General features: G+C 47.9%; 1 protein-coding gene across 3 annotated transcripts in view; it reads left to right on the top strand.

Moving 5' to 3' along the window:
* Positions 1–1,595: 1,595 nt before the first annotated feature.
* CYFIP2 (cytoplasmic FMR1 interacting protein 2) overlaps positions 1,596–23,135 on the top strand; it is a 76,764-nt gene continuing 55,224 nt past the window's right edge. For 2 of the 3 annotated variants that reach the window (XM_088478956.1, XM_088478954.1), the window contains exons 1-2: positions 1,596–1,773; positions 17,338–17,406. The gene's annotated coding sequence lies outside the window, so the exon portion shown is untranslated. Of the gene's footprint in view, positions 1,774–2,499; positions 2,587–17,337; positions 17,407–23,135 lie in introns of those variants that run through there. The other variant, XM_088478955.1, reaches the window with a different exon arrangement.

Genomic DNA, 23,135 nt, shown 5'->3' with positions numbered 1-23,135 from the left:
AGAACAGCGTCTGCAGGAAAGCAACACAGGAGCCCCGGAGTGCTCAGTCTCCTCATCAGACATGATACAGTAATTATGCAATAAATACTTATCAGCAGAGGACATACGGTGTTAACACCCCCGCACTCACCAGCATGCAACACAAACAGGCCCAAAAATATGGTACTGTGTAGCACACAACAGTATGTGACTGACCTCACAAATACATGATTTATAAAAGTGAGGTTAATAGAAAACGCCCCTCCCCCACACACCTTCAGGCTGTAGGAGAAGCAAAAGGATAGATATAAGCTGACAGCAAGTAGAGAATAAGTACAGACAGCAGCACTAGCAAAGTCACATACAATGCAGGAAGATTGTACTTACTGCACCAATCGCTACCTCAACCACCCAGATTCAGTGTCTGGGGGGAGTTAAAGCGCCGTGTACACTGTCCTTTTGGTGGGGAGAGGTACACAGGGGGACCTGACCATGCACCTGCCTGGGAGCCTGCGTTAGTCGGAGAGCTCTGAGGAGGAGTGGCCAGCAGAGGAGCAGCTCAGCGACGCCAGTACACATGAGAAAAGGCGCGCTGAGCTGAGGGGAGGAGCCGCTAAACCAGGGAAGGCTGCCTCCCCTGGCTAGTATTTAACCCCAGGGATGCCGGTTCCCCTCCGGAACTTATACCCTGGTGGTCCAGCGGAGCGCGGGGTATGTCTGCATGAGGGGGAGCCCGCCGCCGCTACTAGCGCCGCCGATCTGTCCCCAGAGACCGGCGGCAACTGACTGCATTTATCCCCGCGAGCGGCACTAAGAGCGCTGCTCGCGGCTTACCTGTTCCCCGTAGAGTCCGGCAGCAGTCAGAGGGAGGACCCGGAGTCATGCTAGAACTAACTCCGGGGTCCCGCTGCGATCCCCAGAGCAGTACTGGCGTCGCAGCGCCAGAGGGGTGTTGAAGCGACAGTCCTATGCTGCCGCATTAAGTGTAAAGCAATAGAGAAAAAAAACAAAAAAACTTTTCTTTTATAAAAATAAAGCTATGGGGCTGCTCCTGCAGCCCCACTGCACAGTGCAATCGACTTCGGCCGGCACCAAACTGAAGTGCCTGTGGCTCGGGGGCGGGGTATAGAGGAGGACCCAAGTGCATCCTGGGAGCTAAAGCTTTAACTGTATGGTGCCCGTGGATCCAGATCCAAGCTATACCCCCAAGGTCAACCCTGTGGACCCCCTATGGACCCTGAAGTAGAAATCGCCATTACTTCCATTTCCAAATCAGGCCCAATGTACCTACACCATCCTGCAGGATATAGGAGTCTGAGAGCTACATTTTAAAAAAGCAGGGACTACCCTAGGAAATTTGGGGTACAAACTTACATGACCTCACTGAAAAACCACCTTAAAGGACAATCTATCTAACCTATTGCACATAGACAAAATGCTGGAGGGGTTTACATCAAACAGGCCATCATTTGACCTGTGCACAGTGCTAAAGGAAGACTGGTGCCTGTGAGGAGTGGGTGAGAGAAGCATCAATTCTGCACAGCACTTCCCATCTGCTGCAGCCATGTTGAACTCTTTGTGAGGGGGTGGGAGAGAGGGGAGGAGATAAAGAGACAGACAAGACGATCAGAGAGTGCTGGGTGATGGTGGGACACGGCATTCTCAGAATACCCACAAGGATATTATCAGATACGATATAAATGCAGAGAGGACAAGCAGCAGCCACTTGCATCAGAACCCACAGCATCCTCCTGCATAGAGAACTATGAACATGATGAGCTGCTGCTGATCCTGGTAAGTGACATCATGGTGCTGCTGTCTTTCAGTAACCGGATCCTTTCCCTCCCACTGGCTTTATTCATATTTTCTCTTGTGTGCACTATAAATGCATTTGCATTATATACATTGGAGATTATGACCTCATCCCAGGCCAATGCACCGGCCACCCCTCACTGCATACCTGACCTTATACATGGAGCATATTACTCCCTAAACACGTTTATATTTTGCTAATAGCCACATTCTTCCCTGTGCTGTAAATAGTGCCTGAAATAGGTTGTTGCGATTTATCATCAAGCCAGTGGGCACATGATGCTGCCACCTCTTCTGCTGAGTGGCATCAGCTGGCAGCTGCCCATGGAGTACCTGGAATATTCTCTATTGCTAGTCATTAACCCTTTAAAAGCATGTGACAGCTGCCTCTGCCCAGTACCAGTTCCCAAGCAGGCCAGTGTTTGGCTCAGTATTGTCTGTATACCAGGCCAGAATTTGTCCAGTCACTGTGCCAATTTATCTGTGTACCAGGCCGGTGTGTGCCCTGTCCCTGTCTCAGAATTAATGTACCAGGCCGGTGTGTGCCCTGGCTCAGTATTACCTGTGTACCAGGCCGGTGATTGCCCATTACCAGCCCCAGTGTTATCTGTGTGTGCCAGCTCCTGGCCCAGGCAGTACTAGTAATTAGCGGTGTAATAATTACAGTGCATGTGATGGGCTGTGCTGCAGCAGCAGGTGCTCCTACAGGAAGGGCCGGGCTTAGCTCTCTGCTGCTGCTGAGCTGATCTCCCCTCTCACATCCGCAGCATCTAACACCCACCCGCCGCGGGAGAGGTAAGCGTAGGCCTGAGATATTTATTATATATATTTTATATATAATATAATGCAGTCACTGATCTGTGAGAGATGCTATCACCCCTCCTGATGATATGGTTACTGATCATGGTTGTCAGCCCGGCCCCTGTATAACCATAAGCTGTACATGCACTATATTCATCATTCCTGTTGCTGGTACTGGGAGGCTGGCTGCCTGGCTGGCACCACAAAGTGACACTGCTCCTACCAGCCTTCATCTTATTACTCACACCCTTCTCTCTATTTACATGACATGTTTTAATTCTAATACCTCTGGTGTGCAGTCTGGCTATTTATAATCTGCAAACTGTAATATCATATGTATACTTTCCTGAGTTATGGCACAAACCCACACTCTCATCCAAAAGTTGCACATTTATTGAATCTACTGTGTAAGTGAATTTACAGTAACAACATCTGTATATTATGAGGTGCTGTACTGAATATCTATCTATCTATCTATCTATCTATCTATCTATCTATCTATCTATCTATCTAATCAGGTACTGTACTGAATTATCTCTAACCGTCTGTCTATAGATAGATAATCTGTCTATCTATCTATCTATCTATCTATCTATCTATCTATCTATCTATCTATCTATCTATCTATCTGTGATGCTAGTGGGAATATGTAAGTGTTCCCAATGTGTTAACACGTGTATGTGGTGGGAAATAACTACATGAAACTGGTATAATGTAAAACCACTTGTTTATTGATGTCTGATTGGAGACACAGTTCTTCTACATGCAATCAGGTGGCAAATGAGCACACTATCTATCTATCTGGCTGTCTGTCTGTCTGTCTATCTATCTCTCTCTCTATCTGTCTATCTATCTATCTATCTATCTATCCATCAATCTATATACTGTGTATGTATATATATATATATATATATATATATATATACATATATGTATATACTGTTTGTATATATATATATATAATATATATATATATACTGTGTATATATATATATATATATATATTACTAACTGTCCGTCAAGTTCAACTGAATGACAGTTCAGTCTATGACATAGTCAATAATGGCACCAGAACGAAAATGATCCAAATTTTTTTTTCACATAACATTAAGTTTTCCTGCATAATATTTAAAGATTTTTTTTGAGTTTTGGTTCCTGAAAATTAAAAAAGAAAGTATGTTAAATGCAAATAAAAGACTGAAATTCACACTTCCACCCTGCAATCACGTTGCCATGGTCTTAGACCAGAGTGAACTAAATAATGTAGAAGTTGAGCCATTTAGTCAAACCTAGGCGCCGGCCTGATGTTTTAAGGAACCAAGGAAGAACAATTAATGTAAATAGCAATGACTCTCTGAAGTTAAGAGCAAGTGTTGATTTTTGTAAGTTCAATGGCTGTATGGCTCATACTATAATCTAAACCTATGACTTGATCAAATGTAAAGTGAGCTATTCCCTATCTGTGCTTCCGGCATCTTTTCTCTTATTTCGCACTTAAATAAAATTGTATTCATTCCATGAAGTGTAGTATATCACACTCTAGTATGGCCGTGTTGTAAGCTGGTGGTATAAAGAGGGAGCACTGTATAAGGGAGAAGTCTGCTTCTGAATTTCTTATTGCAAATTAATATACTGTATTTTGGGCTTTTGCTTATTTCAATCAAGTGCTATGCAGGAGGTACCTTGCACTTCTAGTTTGAAGGTGATATAGGGGGTAGAGTGGGAGCAGAGCTACATTCAGGCTTTGGGAGGCCCTGAACACTTAAGACTGGGGGGCCCTAAGGACCTACATTTGGTATACGGGAATAGGATCATAGGGCCTGATTCAGCAAGAATCGCATGGCTGCGTTCGCACACAGCCGGTTGATGTTTGTGCTCTGCGCAGGCGTATGCATCACAGTACGCATGCGCGAACAGGCCGCTGCGATCGGGAAGCGATCGTAGAGAGCACGCAGTCCCATCTCATAGTGACTGACAGGAAGTGACTGTTTGGGGGTGGAGAGGGGGAGTGGTCCAAGGAACACAGGCGTGCCTGTGCGTTTGATCGCCATTACAGCGGCGTGCATAATTAAGCCCCTGCGATTGCATATGCTGGGAGAGGTCTAGATGGCGACAGGAAGTTTAGCAGTCTGTGAGTCAGGGTCAGGTCAATCACAACTGTGCGAATGGTTCCGATGTTTCTCGATGTTACCGATGTTTTTGCTGACTTGCGGATGCATGTCATGGGAAGTGAGCGGCTTTATACAGTGATGGGCGTCTTGGTATAGTGCTGCGGTTGCCGTGTGATTACATTCATTAGCATATTTTAATCCGGCTCTGGGTAGGGGTCTGACATTGCGCATAGTGATATGTGTACACTTTGGCATTTGGCACTTCACTCCTTGTGAGTAGATGATGTAATGGATATACTGTATGTCTGGCACAGCAGTTCATGTGACAATGGGGGGCATTTATCAAAACTCGCATTTCCAATGCGATCTGGGCGCAATATTATCTCCCAAGATTGCATTGCAGGATGCGATTTTACCGGTGGCAAGTATTAACTGGCATCCAAAAGGCCAGGGGCTCTGAAAGGAACCCGTTCCCGCGATTTGCTCTTAGTACTGCCATAGCTACCGCGCATGAGCAATCCTGCTGACCGCACATGCACGTCCACCATTGCCAGGAAGGGTTCTAGGGGAACCCTCCACCGGATAAATCTGAAATGTGTAGCCCATAGGCTACAGTGGACTACGATGTGTAGCCCATAGGCTGCAGGGGCCAATCTCTGGAATGCGTTGCATTCCGGAAGTTGGTAAATATGGCAGCATCAGATCACCTATAGAAACCTATGGGGGTTACGGCTGCCGACAGAGATGTCTGCTACGGTCCCTTTGTCATATTTTTGGGGGATACAAAATATTTGAGGTTACCCCCTGAAAACGGGTGTTTTCGGGGAATAAGTGCAAATATTTATTAATAAGTGTAGTTTAAGTGATATGTAGTATAGGCTTCTGGTATTGTACCCACTGTGATAACATGGAATATGGGATAGACTTCTGGCATAACACACTTTGTGATAAGGTATATATAGGATAAGTGTTGCTGCACTCTGTGATAAGGTGGTATATAGAATAAGTGTCATTGCCCTCTGTGATAAGGTGGTATATAGAATAAGTGTCATTGCCCTCTGTGATAAGGTGGTATATAGAATAAGTGTCATTGCCCTCTGTGATAAGGTGGTATATAGGATAAGTGTCACTGCCCTCTGTGATAAGGTGATATATAGGATAAGTGTCACTGCACTCCGTGATGAGGTGATATATAGAATAAGTGTCACTGCCCTCTGTGATAAGGTGGTATATAGGATAAGTGTTGCTGCACTCTGTGATAAGGTGGTATATAGGATAAGTGTCACTGCCCTCTGTGATAAGGTGGTATATAGAATAAGTGTTACTGCACTCTATAATCAGGTGATATATAGGATAAGTGTCACTGCACTCCGTGATGAGGTGGTAAATAGGATAAGTGTCAGTGCACTCCATGATAAGGTGATATATAGGATAAGGGTCTCTGCACTCCGTGATAAGGTGTTATCTTATATATAAAAATTAATTGGTCTGTTTGTCTGTCTGTCCGGTTATGCATTTGAAAACCCCTGCACTGATTGGGATGAAACCAAGGCAAGGTGGTTGGATCCTTGCAGAACCTTGATCCAGGGACGCTGGCCAGAACTTTGATCCGGGGACGCTGGCCAGAACTTTGATCCGGGGACGCTGGCCAGAACTTTGACCTGGGGACGCTGGCCAGAACTTTGATCCGGGGACGCTGGCCAGAACTTTGACCTGGGGACGCTGGCCAGAACTTTGATCCGGGGACGCTGGCCAGAACTTTGACCCGGGGACGCTGGCCAGAACTTTGGAACTCATTCAGAGTCGGTCGTAGCGGCCGCTCGGTCGTACGCAGCCAATGTTCGTTAAACTGCGCATGCGTAAAATTCGCAATGCGCGTGCGCAAACTAGCTGTTACGATCAGAAATTTCTCTCTCCTTGAACACAGTCAGGTCGTTAGTTTGAATGACTAATGAGCCGTTTGTGGGTGGTAACAGGGGAAGGTGCTTGTGAACAGGGGAGTGGAGATCTGAACGCAGGCGTGCCTGACTATGCGAACGGAGTTTAAGAAGAGTGCATACTTAACAAAGTAGTGTCATGGCACACGTGACATGGGTGGTTATTACACTGACTTGATCGTAGTGCTTAAGAGAGGGTATGGTCAGCCTTAAGCTGTGCGACCAGTTTCGATGGGCCCTGATGTTCTCGATTAATTCTTACATCCCCGGAGATGACGTGTTGCGATTGAGAAGGGAGCGTGTTTTAGTCTTACGACCGCTTTTTACCCTCGGTCGTTCAGCTAACGAACCCATCTTAGCAACGCATCTTGCGAGCGCTTCATTTGCATATCCGGCCCCTTTCCCCTACGACCGAGCGGCCGCAACGACCGCCTCTGAATGAGGTCCTTTGACCCGGGGAGCCTGCTCTGGGCCTTCCACTGGATGGATTTGGATGAAAACTTTACAGAGGGATAGCAATTGGTCTGGGATGCCTAATGGAGTGGTTGGGAGCCTGGTCGGAACTCTTGGTGGAGTGTACTGGGCAGAACTTTGACCCAGGGAGCCTGCTCTGGGCCTTACACTGGATGGATTTGGACCACATCACATAATAAAACTTTATAACTTGAAGATTTAAATTCTGGCAACACCGGGTACTTCAGCTAGAATAGAATAAGTTCACACGGAATCGGTATGAAATACCACCTGGCCGACAGATGAGCAGAGCCTGGCAGCGGAAGCCCGACAGCGCTGGAAATCCCGATCGTCGCTACGGTAAGTATAAACTAACCTAACCCCCTAACCCTCCTTAGGGGTGCCTAACCCTAACCTCCCCCCAAGTGCCTAACCCTAATCCCCCCTCTAAATGCCTAACCCTAACCCCCCTTCCCCGTTGCCTAACCCTAAGTCCCCCCCGGGGGTGCCTAACCCTAACCCTCCGCCTAACACTCCCGGGGGGGTGCCTATCCCTAAGTCCCCCCCAGGTGCCCTAAACCTAACCCTCCCCCCCGCGGCTGCCTGCTCGCTGCGCCCGGCATCCCTTCGATCGGGATGCCGGGCACCTGTCTCCCGGCGTCAGGAAAATGTCAGGCGTCTACATCTAGACGCTCGGCATTTCACCCTCGCCGGGATATGACGGTATTAAGGCAGCTGTTTTTTTTTTTTTTCAAAGACTCGGAATTACTATGGAGACTGGTGCCAGGATGGAGGTGAGTATAGGATATTTTTTTACAGGTACACCCATTGAATTCTACTTGGACATGAGAACCGATAGTAGAGCAGCAGGTAAGTATGTGTGAGTGTGATAGGTGTATGTAATAAACTTGTACTTTCTACATCAGGCTCCATAGGGTTCCACAGGATACCTTGGGGGTATAGGTGATGACGTCAGGCATCGGGCACCATGGAGTTAAATTTTCAGCTTCCCAGGATGCACTAGGGTCCCCCTCCTATACCCCGCCCCCGAGCCAAGGCATCCCTGTTTCGTTGGTGCCCGGCTCGGAGTCGGAGCACATGTTTAGAGGGGGGCTAAGTATAGCCCCTGAAGTTTTCGTCAAGGCAGCTGTGGCTGCACATCTGGGAGTACAGCATGGTCAGTCACTGCTGACGTCCATGCTGTCTCCCCTACACCCCGCCGGTACCAGAACACCGGTTCTGAGTCGGGGATGTTGGTAAGCATCTGGGGTCACGGCTAGCGGTGACCCCAGATGTTTCGGACCATGGCCGGATTCAAGGGGCAGCAGGTAAGTAGCGGGGGTCCCGCGGTGGGTCCCTCCTGAGCACATGGTCCCCAGGCAGGGGGCTCCCTGGGGACTGGCTGCAGCGTGGAGGCAGGTAACTAACCTGCGCTTCCACTACCCCCCCTGGGACAGCGGGCCGCAGCTGAGCGGCAAGCGCTGCGGCGTCCCAGGGGTTAATTGCATGCCAGGGGAGCGCACCTTTCCTGTACATAGCCGGCGCCTCCCCCGCTGCACACAGCCCTCTCTACGCTGCCGATTGGTCCTGTGGCAGCGCTCCACCCCCAGGCCGGCCTCCTCTCTGCTCCTCGGTGGCCATCTTTGTATGGTGAACGCTGCTAGAGCTGCTGACGGTGGCACCGCGGTCTGGGTCCCCCGGCATACCTCTCCTCCGTTGAAACAGGTCTGTGTATGCAGCGCTGTGTCCTACCAGGCTCTGTGTCTGTGTAGTTGAGGAACAGCGCTGATAGTGCAGGGATTCATTTCTTCTGCATCGTATGTGACTTCTGCTAGCGTCTGCTGCCTGTACTTTCACTTTCTACTGTCAGCCATTTTACTGTCCCTGCTCTTCCTCTGCTAAAGCCCTTGCGGTGCGGTGCTTGCAGGGTGGTTCTCCCACTATACTAACGAGTATCAGTGAGAGGGGTCACATACTTACCATCATGTCTGAGAGTGAATTACCTCTACAACTTATGTGTACTAAGGGCCTGATTCAGAGCCGGACGCTATTTGCGCTCGCTCGTTCAGAAAAAGGGGCTGGCTATTTAAATGAACCGTTCGCTCTTTGCGGTCTGTTCACGCCTCTATGTCTGAACGAGCGAACAAAACATGCGAACGTAATTTTGAAAAAAACGCCCCCTGGCCGCTCGCATCATACATCATGTCCGCTATTTATTAGATTAATCGAGTACATCGAAAGGCGTCTGAACTGCTCGCTATTCTTGTGGTTGGTTTTTCCTACCACAATCATGCGAGCAGTTCTGACTATAAAACAACCAAGTGACGTGGTCAATGACGCTGCTTTGTTAATAATGCACACCCTTAAAACGTCCGTTTTGACCTTTAAGCACGCCTGCGTTCGGATCTCCACTCCCCGTTTTCAACCACCTTCCCCTGTTACCACCCACAAACGCCTCATTCTGTCACTCAAAATAGCAGGCATTCGCTATTTAGAGAGCACACGATTTTCGGCCGCACTGACTGGTTCGCGCATGCGTATTAAAATCCGTACGCATGCGCAGTTGTGCGAACATCGGTAGGAACGAACGAGCGGCAGCTTACGAGCGGCTCTGAATCAGGCCCCAAGTGCAATGTACCAATAGCGGAGGGGGAGGGTAACGCGGAGGGGCTATGTCGGCAGTGTTATTTATTGGCGCGGCCAATTACTGTCACGGCTCCGGTATAGGAACCTCCCTGGGCTTATTTCGCTAAAGCGCTTACAACCCTAGTGGGCCAGTTAGCTCCGTCACCTGCGTTTTCCCAGATGGGATTGTCCCAGCAGTCAGTGGTGTCGTCACCCATGCAGGGGTTCCCGAGACAACTGATGGTACCCCATAGTCTCCCTATTTCCCCTCCTCAGGTCTCTCAGAAGCCTGCGTGGGTTAATTCCCTGACAAGTTCTGTGCAGCATTTGTCAGACGTGTTACAAGGGGAGTCTGCGTTGCGGCCTCATAAGCGGCCGGTGGCGTCTGTCCACTCCTTATGAGGATGACGAGGGGACGACTGTTGATGGGGAGATTCTGGATCTTTCGGACCAGGAACCTCTCTGTACTAAAGAGTCAGACACTAAGTCTAAGGTTTATATACCTGGCCTTATTCGTGCAGTCCGCACAGCTTTAGTTATTGAGGATGATGAACCTCCGGTATCAAAATACAAATATGCCTTTTCAAAGATGTTAAGGGTGACGCCACAGTGTTTCCTCTTTCGGGTCAATTGATGGACCACTTAGAGGAGGCGTGGAAACATCCTGGCAAACGGTATCAGCCTCAAAGACGTTTAGCAGTGGCTTATTCGTTTGTGGACAACTATTTTGCTAAGTGGGAATCCCCGCTACAGGTGGATTCCCATGTGACACGCCTTGTCCGAAGTGCCACGTTGCCCATGCCCATTCAGTACAGCATTTGTCGGACGTGTTACAAGGGGAGTCTGTGTTGCGGCCACATAAGCGGCCGGTGGCGTCTCTGTCTGCTCCTTATGAGGATGACGACGTGACGTCTGATGATGGTGAGATACTGGATCTATCTGACCAAGAACCTCTCCGTACTAAAGAGTCGGACGCTAATTCCTGGCCTTATTCGGGCAGTCCGCACGGCTTTAGTTATTGAGGATGACGATCCTCCGGTGTCCAAGTCCAAATATGCCTTTTTTTAAGGATATTAAGGGTGACGCCACAGTGTTTCCTCTTTCGGGTCAGTTAGTAGACCATTTAGAGGAGGCGTGGAAACACCCTGGCAAACGGTATCAGCCCCAGAGGCGTTTAGCTGTGGCTTATCCGTTTGCGGACAATTATTTTTCTAAGTGGGAATCCCCTCCACAAGTGGATTCTCACGTGACAATCATAGTCCGAAGTGCCACCTTGCCCATGCCCTCCATGTCCTCCTTGAAGGATGCTACGGACCGCAAGGTGGACTTCTGCCTAAAGTCCATTTATTCCCTCGCGGGGGGGCATCCAGACCGGCTATGGCCGTATGTTGGGTAGCCAGAGCTATGGAGCGCTGGGCTGATAGTTTGGAGGCGTCTTTGGATTCCGACTGTTCGGCTGAACAGGCCGAGTTGGTAGGCTTTCTCCGGGATTCGGCCACTTACATCAATAAAGTGGCCTTGGATATCAGTATCCTCACATCTAGGATTTCTTCGGCAGCTGTTGCTGCTCGTCGCACCTTATGGTTGCGATCTTGGAAGGCGGACACTGATTCCAAAAAGGGCTTAGAAGCTTTGCCTTTTAATGGAGAAGTCCTATATGGTCCGGATCTGGACAAAATTGTAGCCACGCTGGCGGCAGCCAAATCTGCATGTCTCCCGTCTGCTGCGGTGCCTTCAAGTTCGGGTACGTAGGCCTAAAGCACAGTCTTTTCCCCGACAGGCTGGGCCCAAGAAATCGGCCAAGCCCAGGAAACAGGCCTGGAGTACCAGATGTCCGGCCCCTAAGTCAGATGACAAACCTGCGGCCTGACGCTCCGGGCCTCCCTTTGGGGGATCCCAAAGTGGGAGGCCGCCTGCTGCAGTTCGCCCAGTGTTGGTCGATAACCACGACAGACAATTGGGTTCACGAGGTGGTTTCTCACGGGTATGCCCTCTCCTTTCGGCACAGGCCCCCATCCCGGTTCTTCACCACGGGCCTTCCATTAGACCGGAACAAAGCCTTGGAACTGCGGAAGGTTTTGCACACTATGCTCCAAGCTGGAGTTATAGTGCCTGTTCCATTCTCCCAGAGGGGCCAAGGTTTCTATTCCAATCTATTTTTGGTGCAGAAACCCAATGGGTCGTACCGTCCGATTCTCAACCTCAAGGCCCTCAACTAGTCCTTGCGGGTGCCGCGGTTTTGGATGGAGACCCTACGGTTCATCATTCTGGCGCTGGAACCTGGGGATTACATGGGGTCATTGGACATACAGGACGCTTACCTGCATGTCCCTATTCTCTTGCGCCATCAGCAGTTCCTCAGGTTTGCAATCCGCAATGATCGCTTCCAGTTCCGGGTGTTACCTTTTGGCCTGGCGACAGCACCACGAGTGTTCACCAAGGTCATGGCGGCTTTCCTGCGGCTGCAGGGATTCCGCATGTTGCCGTACCTAGACGACCTTCTGTTGGTGGCAGGATCTCCAGAGCTCCTTCTACGCCACTTGGACCTGACGATTGCAGTTCTGCAACGTCACGGCTGGTTAATAAACTGGCAAAAGTCCACCCTGATCCCGTCTCAGAGGATTCTGTACCTCGGAGCGTTATTGAACTCCAGACAGCAGAGGATCTTTGTGACGGGGGAAAAGATCTCTGCCTTACAGTTGAGGGTGCGCAGTTGTCTTCTGAGTCGCCGAGTGTCTCTGCACTCGGCGATGAGGTTACTGGGCTCCATGGTGTCAGTATTCGACATGGTGGAATATGCCCAGTTTCACTCCAGACCTCTGCAGCAATTGATCCTGTCCAAATGGAATGGACTGCCTCAGAGTCTAAAGTCCCAGACGATGGTGCTCACTCCGGAGGTTCGCCTGTCTCTAGCCTGGTGGTTGCAGACGACCCACCTCAACAAGGGTCGTCCATTTTGGGTGGCGAACTGGGTCCTGTTAACAACAGACGCCAGCCTTCGGGACTGGGGAGCTGTCACGGGTCCACACTTGTTCCAGGGCAGGTGGACTCAGGCAGAAAAGGAGCTTCCAATAAACATCTTGGAACTCCGCGCGGTTTTCAATGCTCTCCAGCAGGCACATCGGGTTCTCCAAGGTCACCCCGTGCAGGTCCAGTCGGACAACGCCACCACCGTGGCCTACATAAACCGACAAGGAAGAACCCGAAGTCGGGCGGCACTCGTAGAGGTGTCCCGCATCCTGGTCTGCGCGGAGCGCAATCTCCCGGCCATATCAGCAGTATTCATCCCGGGAGTCCTCAACTGGGAGGCGGACTTTCTCAGTCACCAGGACGTACATCCGGGGGAATGGTCTCTGCACCAGGTCGTCTTTCACCTTCTGGTGGACAGGTGGGGTCTTTCAGAGATAGACCTCATGGCGTCACGGCACAACAACAAGTTGCCGGTGTACGAGTCTCGAACAAGAGACGAAAAGGCGTCTCTGGTGGATGCTCTGTCCGTCCAGTGGACGTTCCGGTTTGCTTATCTCTTTCCTCCGTTTTCCCTTCTTCCGCGGGTAATCCGGAAATTCAAACAGGAGGGAGGTACGCTCCTGTTGATAGCTCCCGAGTGGCCCAGGCGGCACTGGTTTTCAGACCTTCAGAGTCTGTCCGTGGGCATTCCTCTGCGGTTGCCGCTACGTCCGGACCTGCTATCACAGGGTCCTTGTCTTCACCCGGACCTGGCTCGGCTGTCTTTGACGGCGTGGCTGTTGAGACGGCCATGTTAAGGTCCAGGAGGTTTTCCAGCTCTGTGGTGCAAACAATGCTAAGAGCTCGGAAACCATCCTCTGCGAGGATATACCATCGTGCGTGGCATACGTTCTTCCAGTGGTGTCGACCGAGAGGTTATGCCCCTTGGGAGTTCCGTCTGTCTAGAGTGTTAGCTTTCCTACAGGCGGGGCTAGACCATGGGCTTCGCCTTGCTTCTTTGAAGTTGCAGGTGTCTGCCCTGTCTGCCTGGTTCCATCGTAGGATTGCTGCGATCCCTGATGTGCGCACCTTTATGCAAGGTGTTCTTCGAATTCAGCCACCTTTTGTTCCAACGGTGGCGCCTTGCGATTTAGCTGTGGTCCTGAGGGCTCTCCAAGGACCGCCGTTTGAACCACTGGGCTCAGTGGACCTTAAATGGCTGACAGCTAAAACAATATTCCTTCTGGCCATTGCTTCGGCCAGACGTGTTTCTGACTTAGGGGCTCTCTCCTGTAGACCCCCTTTTCTGATTTTTCATAGGAACAGGGCGGTGCTGCGCACTCGTCCTGGATTCCTTCCCAAAGTTGTTTCAAATTTCCATATCAACGAGGAAATCGTTGTGCCGGCTTTTAACTCACCTGATCTTTCAGTGGGTGAGACCACTTTGGACGTTGTGCGGGCCTTAAGGATTTATGTTGACCGCACTTCTTCGTTTAGGAAGTCGGACGCCTTGTTTGTCCTCTATGGCTTCCGTAATAAGGGTTGGCCTGCTTCAAAGCAAACTTTGGCAGGTTGGATTCGTATGGCAATTTCAGAAGTTTATCTTCATGAAGACCTTCCGATTCCATCCTCTGTGAGGGCTCATTCCACTAGGTCTGTGGGTCCTTTGTGGGCAGCACGACGTGGTGCCTCTGCAGTCCAGATCTGCAAGGCTGCCACGTGGTCCTCTGTCCACACCTTTGTGAGGCATTACGCGTTTGACACCTTTGCCTCTCAGGATGCTTCCTTTGGGCGGCGGATACTCCTTTCAGCACAGGAGCGTCCCCACCCTTAAAGGATACTGCTTTGGGACATCCCCAAGGTATCCTGTGGATACCCTATGGACCCTGATGTAGAAAATATGAGATATGGTAAGAACTTACCTTTGTTATCTCTATTTCTACGAAGTCTATAGGGTTCCACAGGACTCCCGCCCTGTCGCACCTGTGCTGCAGATGGGCTTTGCTCTGGTCACCGGTTTTTCCGTCTCCTTCTGGTGATAATATGATTCTTGTGTGTGTCCAGATCTTTTTTCTCTCTCTTCCTTCTCCTCCTCCGGCCTATGGCTTGGTACGTAACTGAGATGCCTTGGCTCGGGGGTGGGGTATAGGAGGGGGACCCTAGTGCCTCCTGGGAGGCTGAAAACTTAACTCTATGGTGCCCGATGCCTGACGTCATCACCTATACCCCCAAGGTATCCTGTGGAACCCTATGGACTTCGTAGAAATAGAGATAACAAAGGTAAGTTCTTACCATATCTCATATTTTCTACGGTGTGTGGCACTTGTAGTTCCACAAGTGCCAAAGGGCAGGCATGCTGACACTTGTAGTTCCACGGTAAACAAAACAATAGTTTCTATTATTTTACACCACTATTACCCCCGCACCCACCGCTCCGGGCTTCAGACTAAGGGCCGTATTCAATTAGGTGCGAAAAGCCGTCTTCGGCTAAAAAGTTTCGCCGGTGACGTAATTTCACCATCGGAAACTTATCCCTGTATTCAATTGTAGCGACTTTTCGTCGGTGCGGAAACGCAGTGCAATTTACCCGGCGGAAAAGTTTCGCCTATGTATAGCAGTTGAAAAAAAAGTGCAGAATTGCTGTTTTGGGGTGCAAAGGTGGGGAAACACCCTGCACCCTTAGGACATGTCCCCAACGGTAAACTGCATAAAAAAAATCCAAAACATTTTTTAAGGACACCCCAAAAATTACTTTAAAAAAGGGGGCGAAAAAGTACAAAGTTGGGGTACAAACTAGTGAAATAGACTTTAAGGAAGTCTGTAAGTTTGGGGGAGGTTTTTTTTTTTATTGCACTTTTGCGATTTTTAACCATGCTAGCACCCATTTTCATGTACCCCAAATTTGCTGGGACTAGTTATTTGAAAAAAAAACCCTGCTAAATGCTATTCTTCACCACTTGTGCAAAGACCCTAATTAGCAGCTAATGAGAGCATGTTTGCGTTTCGCCGGGTGCTGTTTTCGACGATTTCTAATTGAATATGGGGATAAGTAGGGACACGCACGATACTTTTCCACATGAAAACCAGCAATGACGGCGAAAACCTCGCCAGGCGAAAGGTACTCGACTTTTCGCACCTAATTTAATATGCCCCTAAGTCTGGGGTGCTTGGGAGAGGGGAGACCCCTTTATTGGGGTGGTCCCCACCTCCCCTGAGATCCCCGGATTGGGCTGACCGGCTTGAGGTGATAGGGTCCCCTGGCTGTGGCATTACACTCCGATCTGATTTGAGTCCAGTGCTGGTTCCTAAAATAGGTGGAACCATACGCGTTTTTTTCCGTGGATTTTTGAGAGGGGACCCTACATATTTTTTTTTTATATATTAACCCCATTTTTTTACAGGTAGAACACACAAGCGGCCTGCACATATCTCACTGATATGTGCAGGCTGCTTGTTTGGGAGAGTTTGTCAGAGAGAAGACACTTGCAACTCGGTGGGGTCATTTCTATCTAAACTTGCTACTTGGGTGAGAAATCTCGATTTGCTTCACCATCGGCCGACTCGATCTCAGCTAAATTGACTTCTTAGTAAATTTGAGAGCTTCAGAAACCTCAAATCATTTGAGTTTCGGCGATGCAAATCGAGGTTAAAAAAAAATAAAAAAACTTGATCAGACTTGATTCTTAGTAAATTTACCCCTACATGTAATGAGTTGATTTTCAGAAGAAACCACACCACATCATAAGGCTATAACACAGGAGGGGGGTTGTCGTTGAATCCTTTGAAATTAATTGATACGCAGAAGTGAAATAAGGCAACCCACCCCATGTGATAAGGAGATAGACAATAAAGAGGTTTGTCATTACACCTACAGTATATTATAAGGGGATACACTAGACAGAGATCTGACATTGCACCCCTTGTAAGGAGGTTAGGCTCTGCATTTTTGTGCAATACGGTGATAGTAAGAAGTAAGACTTAAGGTTAACATACTGCCACCCGGATTGCCGCCCATCGGAATCTCGACGCTGGAAGCTCGACCAGGGACTAAAGATCGACGTCTAAATCCCGACGCCTATCTTTAGCCCCACGCCAAAATCCTGACGCCCGGCATCCCGAACGAAGGTAAGCCGGGGCTTTCTAGCTGTTAGTCGTGGGGGAGGGAGGGGGGGACTTAGGGTTAGGTACCTCAAGGAGGGTTAGGGTTAGGCTAGGGGTAGGTGGGGTTAGGGTTAGGCACCACTGGGGGGAGGTTAGGGTTAGGCACCCCTCGGGGAGGTTAGGGAGAGGCACCACTAAGAGAGGGTTAGGGGGCAGAGGGGAGGGTTAGGGTACTTACCAGCCTTATCAGGATCTTCACTGTTCGGGCCTCCGGCGTCGTTGTTTGGTCCGTCGGGAATAGATCCCGCGGCATTACATACCGATTCCGATGATACATAGGAGTTGGCTTAATATTGCTTCCACTGTGATAAGGTAAGAAAGACATGGCACCGCACAAAGGATTTCTTAGGGACATACCGTATATATTTGCTTAAATATTTGATATTTAAACAATAAAAGCACGAATATTTGTATCATATTGGTCATTTCAGTAGTATATCTCACAAGAAATAGAAGAGTGTGCGATATATCATTTCTAACAGAAGATTGTATTGTCTTGTACCTTTCAGAAAAACCGATGCTCCTTCACTTGTGAAGAACACTGAAAGAATACCCTGTATCCATCACTATTTCTTCAGGTAAAGTTCAATCAAATCTCTGAAATCATTAAAGATTATCAGCTGCTAACAATAAATGTAAACGCAGTGCTGAATGTTTTTTTTTCAGGCTTTTAAACCATCTGTTAACCCCATTGTCATGGCAACATGAATTAATGTCTTTCACTGAAAGGACCTCACACGCTGAGGCACTTTCCTGGTTACCAGTGGGATGAAGCTTAGTCACATAAGAGCTATTCTGTAAGAATAATTCAAAAGACACTTTACAGACAAATTATCCACAGAATTGCCAAGTCATCCATTCAATCCAACAAACATGGTATTCACAGTCATTCAGTATTGAAATCGTCCATATGTATGCAGTAATGCACCATGCATTTTAATATATTGAAATGCATACATCATGTGTATTTTATATGTGTCAAGTTTCAAATGACCTGGCAGCCATAGCTACATGCAATTTCCAATTATAGCACCTGATTCCGAGTTTCAACTTTGTGAAATTCTGTATCGGAAGACTAATGCAAGTATCCGCATAGCAACCAATCAGATACTAGCTGTCATTTATAGAAGGTACTAGATAAATGATAGCTATAATCTGATTGGCTGTTATGGGTAACACCTGCACTTGCCCTCTTTATATGGTTTGCTACACTATAACTCTCCCCAAAAATTATTTACAATAGTCACACTTCACAAAGTTATTTTAACCATCTCACCCAAATCATCCATGGCCCCAACGCTCTATACGGCCTCTAGAGTTTTTTTAATTTTTTACTAGAAGGTTTACCATTATGATCACTAAAGGCCCCCATACATCTGCTAGCTGTTTACCCGATCGCACCGGAACCGCCAATCCGCCGGTTGGAAATGCTGATCGATCTTCAACGATGATCGCCGATCCGTCGGGGAATCAGTGACATTTTTCATGTTAAAAGTCCCTAATTTGTAGGCAAATCAGTGGACTCTCACATATTGGATTTCACCAATACTCTGACCTCTGTTGGCCCAAAACATCTCAGATGTATGGGAGCCAAAAAAACTATCATTGACTCTGAAGGCCACTATATTATTCTGAATGGAAAGAAGAGATGATCAGCGCTAAACCTTTCTACACACAGGTACTGTGCTGAATTAGCTTAATGACTCAGAGTTGTGTCCTCAATATGGGATGGTTATCTTACATCAATAATGGCAAACTTACATGATCAGTGCAAAAAATACATCATACTGGGTTTAAAATGGCATATATAATAACAATCATACACTTCAGTTAGATGCATCTGTGCTTCTAACTAAAATACACATTTATGATAAAGGTACTGCTTAGAACTGGATCTGTTGGGTCAGCATATGTGGTATGCAAATGATGCACACTGTAGTGGGATCCTTTGTTCGAGATTGAAAGTAATAATGTCTTTGATGCTGGTATATGCAAGAATGAGGATAGCAGCATCCCGCTATCTCAACAGAATAAATGGAACTCAATGGTTGTAATGTTAATATGTCCAACGTGAATCAGATATTGCTCAGAGGTGCTGTTTGTTGCCCGGGATGTCTCAGATGGAGGAGAACCACTCAGACTAGGATGCAGGATCTCCAGACTTGGGTTGTGTAGGCTTAAATGTGGAGTGAGTGATACGTCTATTGAAAGACTGTATCCTGCACTCCAACTCGATCGCCTTGCACTTCCCTGTCTTGGGAGGGGAACCGCTGGACGCGACCGCTTGCGATCTAATCCGGCTTCCCCCTCCGTATTTAGAGACTCACCTGTCTTCCTGCGACCGTGCTTCGGTCTCAGATCACAGTAATCCTTTAAATGAATGTTCAGGGATATGGTACAGTGTTCTAATTTGCTCTGGCTCCAAAGCGTTTCGACCTTTAAAAGTCTTCCTCTGGGAGTAGTGGTGGGGACATACTTTGATTGAACTTTTAAGTGCACTGTTAATGCCCGCCTTCGTTTCCGATTGGTCTTCATTGCCCCCATTTAATTGGTCAGTTCTTCAGTCATTCATTCACAGTTTGTGTACGATGTGATTTCATACTGCTCTATGTTTATAGATCGTAATCTTAGTGTAGAAATTCATGATTGAATTATCCAACCTGCTATACGGAGACGTTTATCCAATTAATAATATATAATTCGCCCACATAAGGTGTATATTAGTGATTACTTAATAAAATTAAGAAATATTATATATATCTCCTCCTTTACTCTTATGTATACCATATTAATTTCTTAATGGGATAAGGAAATATTTTTGTCTACCAGATTTACCTCCTATGTAACAATACTTGACCACAATTAAGTGCTATTTTTGTCTCTTGTGGTACTCAGGTCATACACTTTATGCAGATATGGACCACATTAAGAGCATCCTTTCTGAATTGGAGATTCATTCATTTACGGTAGATTGATGTAAACAAAACCTGATGTATCGATTAGCCACAAATAATGGACCTGAACACATATCAGTTTTGGACAAAGGCCTTAAATTTGCCCCTGCCACCAAATTAGACAAATTTAACACTTACCTAGATATACACAGATTCACTAGGAAGTTAACACTAAAAAAGTTCTTTCAAAGAACACCATCATTACAACATACTCCAATTATTGACAATTACAAGCATACTGAATATAAACCCAATTCAAGATTTTACCCCATCCATATAGCAGGACATCATATAAACACATTTACATTTACATTGGGGTTTAAGCCTGCACCCCTGGGAGTATCATTTAAAAAAAAAAGGTGTCAAAAAATGTTTGAAAAAAATACGGGACACCCCAAAAAATGTACTTTAAATTTGGGGGTGAGAAAAAAAAATAGGGGAACAAAATGCCAAACTAACGAAATTAATTCTGGTGGGGTCCCCAAGTATGCGGCACAGGTGTTTTCTTCATTGCGCAGAGTAGCGTCAGGTGCATTTGTGCTGAATTTTTTAAATTAACTTTAGGGACTTAAAAATATGCTTACTCCCATTTTCATATACCCCAAATTTGATAGGAATAACTAATCCCCCCCCCCCCAAAAAAAAATGTAAGTGCTATTCTTCATAACTTCTTCAAAGCCGCAAAAAAACACCTGTTTAGCTTTAGACATTTAACTAGCACTTTCTAGAAGATAATAGCTTGAATCTGATTGGTTGATATTGGCAACATCTCCACTTCTAAAAACTCCCAGTAGCAGAGGGGTATGCTGCGGGGCAGAAAATAAAATAAAAAAATATATTCTAATAATTAAAAAACCTACTTTTGTAACTTTTAGAACTAATTGTAACGTCAGTGGTGTAACTAGGGTATGTGGAGCCCAGGGCAAATACAAAAATGGTCCCCCCATCCTATGTGCGTGCGCTGCAAAAAAATGGGCGCGTTCACATGGGGCGTGGTTACTTAGAAATAGGGTGTGTCAACATGACACACCCCTTTCTCGTCACTCTGAACATTCCTTTCCATATGCACCTTAACCTCAGTAGTGCCCCTTATACAGTACCCTCAGTATACAATGTGCTCAGTAGTGGTCCCTCTTATGCAGACCCCTAGTAGTGCCCCTTATACAGTAGCCCCAGTAGTGGTCCCCCTTATGCAGCCCCCCATTACTTCCCCTTATAAAGTGGTCCCCCTTATGCAGCCCCCATTAGTTCCCCTTATACAGTGCCCCCAGTAGTGGTCCCTCTTATGCAGTGCCCCCAGTAGTGGTACCTCCTATGCAGTGCCCTTTATATAGTGCCCCCAGTAGTGGTCCCCCATTATGCATACCCCAAGTAGTGACCCCCCTTATGCAGTGCCCCATGTAGTGATCCCCATTATGCAGGCCCCAAGTAGTGCCCCTTATACAGTACCCCCAGTAGTGGTCCCCCTTATGCAGGCCCCCAGTAGTGATCCCCTTATGCAGTGCCCCATGTAGTGGCCCCTAGTAGTAAGCCCCTTATATAGTCCCCCATTAGTAGTCCCCCCCAGTAATAGTCCCCAGTAGAGGTCGCCCCTAGCGATGAAGTGCCCCAGTAGTAGTCCCCCTCCCAGTAGTGACCCCAGTAGAGGTCCCCCTCCCGATGCAGTGCCCCCAGTAGTAGTCCCCCCCAGTAGGGGCCCCCCTCCAGATGCAGTGCCCCCAGTAGTAGTAGTAGTCCCCCCCCCCCTCTGATTAGTGCAGACAAATGCAAGTAAGAAAAAAATACACTTACCTGAATCCACGCTCCAGTCACTGCTCCCGCCGCACGTCAGTCCTACCGGGCTGGCGCGCTCTGCAATATTGGAAAGACGTCATGACATCTCTCCCATTACCCACTGCAGGAGCCGGAAGGCGGAGCTCATGAGTGAGCTCCAGCCCGGCTCTTGCAGTGGGCGCAGCAGCCAATAAGAGTCTGTCTGACTCTCATTGGTTGCTGGTCAACACACATATCGCTGCCACGCTGGCGGCGATGTGTGTGTAAAAATGCACAGCCTGAGCCCGCCTCCCACCCTCCTTCTGGCGCTATTGGGTAAGCGCTCAGGGGGAGGGAAGGGGCTCGGCTGTGCAGCACAGGACCGGCGCTGGGCACAGGGAAGCCTAGTGCTGAACCTGTGTATAATGTGTAATGCTGACCGCACTCACTGCCGTCGGCACTACACTGGCTAACTAAGATGGGCCGGTACCATGGCCGGCGGCTCCTAGTTGAGCATAAGCAAACAATGAATGGATTAGCGTTAAGCTCAGCCTTGGTACTGTTTTAATGGTGGTACCGCAGAATAAACTTTAGTATCCTGCAGCTCTCCATTGACTTCAATGGAGGAGCCTCACCTCTCTCCGCCAATGAACGCTCATTATACGGCTCTATAAAGGCAGAAGCCGCGTCTGAGCGTTTCATTCGGGAGATATCAACCATCCTGGTTGGTATCTGTTGCGTGGATTGGGATTTTGTTTTTTTTGTTTTAAGAAGATCTTGGATGCCTACTTTGGACAAGGGCACCACTCCTGGTAATGTAGGTGAGTATGTGTGTGTATGTGTACAGTATGTATGTAATAAAACTGTACTTTCACAGTGTGTGTGTGTTTTGTGTTTCTTTACACATTTCTTTAGAGGTGAACTGCAGGCCCATTAATGTCCCACATGCTGGTACTTGTGGTTCTCCAGTATGCGGGGAAGGCTTGCTGGGACCTGCAATTCCACTGTAAAGACAATGTTGATACTTCTATTTTTTTACACACCACATACACTATCAACCCGCCACCCACGGCCAAGGGTGCCCTGGAGAGGGAGAACCCTTTATTGGGGCGGTCCCGAACTCCCCAGGGATCCCTAGCTGTCAGGATTGATGCTGCAGCTGGGGGTCCCGATGAAAGGGCTCCCCTGGCTGTGGCATCAGCCACCGCTAGAAAGGGTCCGGTGCTGGTTTTAATTATATGGGGACCCCTACTCATTTTTTCCCCCCTATGATTAAAACCAGGACTGGCCCTGCAGCCTGGTGCTGGTACCTAAATTATGGTAGAACCCTACTCGTTTTGTTCCCCGTAATTTTAGGTACCAGGACAGGCTGACAAGTCCGGGGCTGGTTAGCCTTTTGGGGGGGACCCCACGTCAATTTTTTCAATAAATTGACCCTAAAAATCTAAATAAATAAAACAGGCAGTCTGCACATATTTCACTGATATGTGCTGGCTGCTTGTTCAGGAGAGAAATTCGACTAGTGAAATCTGGACTTCAAAACGGACAGGATCGACCAAATACACCATCAATCAAAACGATCCTGTCAAAACCGTGACCTT

The sequence above is a fragment of the Taudactylus pleione genome, unplaced genomic scaffold (assembly GCF_031769625.1).
Source record: "Taudactylus pleione unplaced genomic scaffold, aTauple2 ptg000225l, whole genome shotgun sequence".
Taxonomy (NCBI): Eukaryota; Metazoa; Chordata; class Amphibia; order Anura; family Myobatrachidae; genus Taudactylus; species Taudactylus pleione.
The sequence above is the reverse complement of the archived record's forward strand: the minus strand, read 5'-3'. Positions and strand labels throughout refer to the sequence as shown.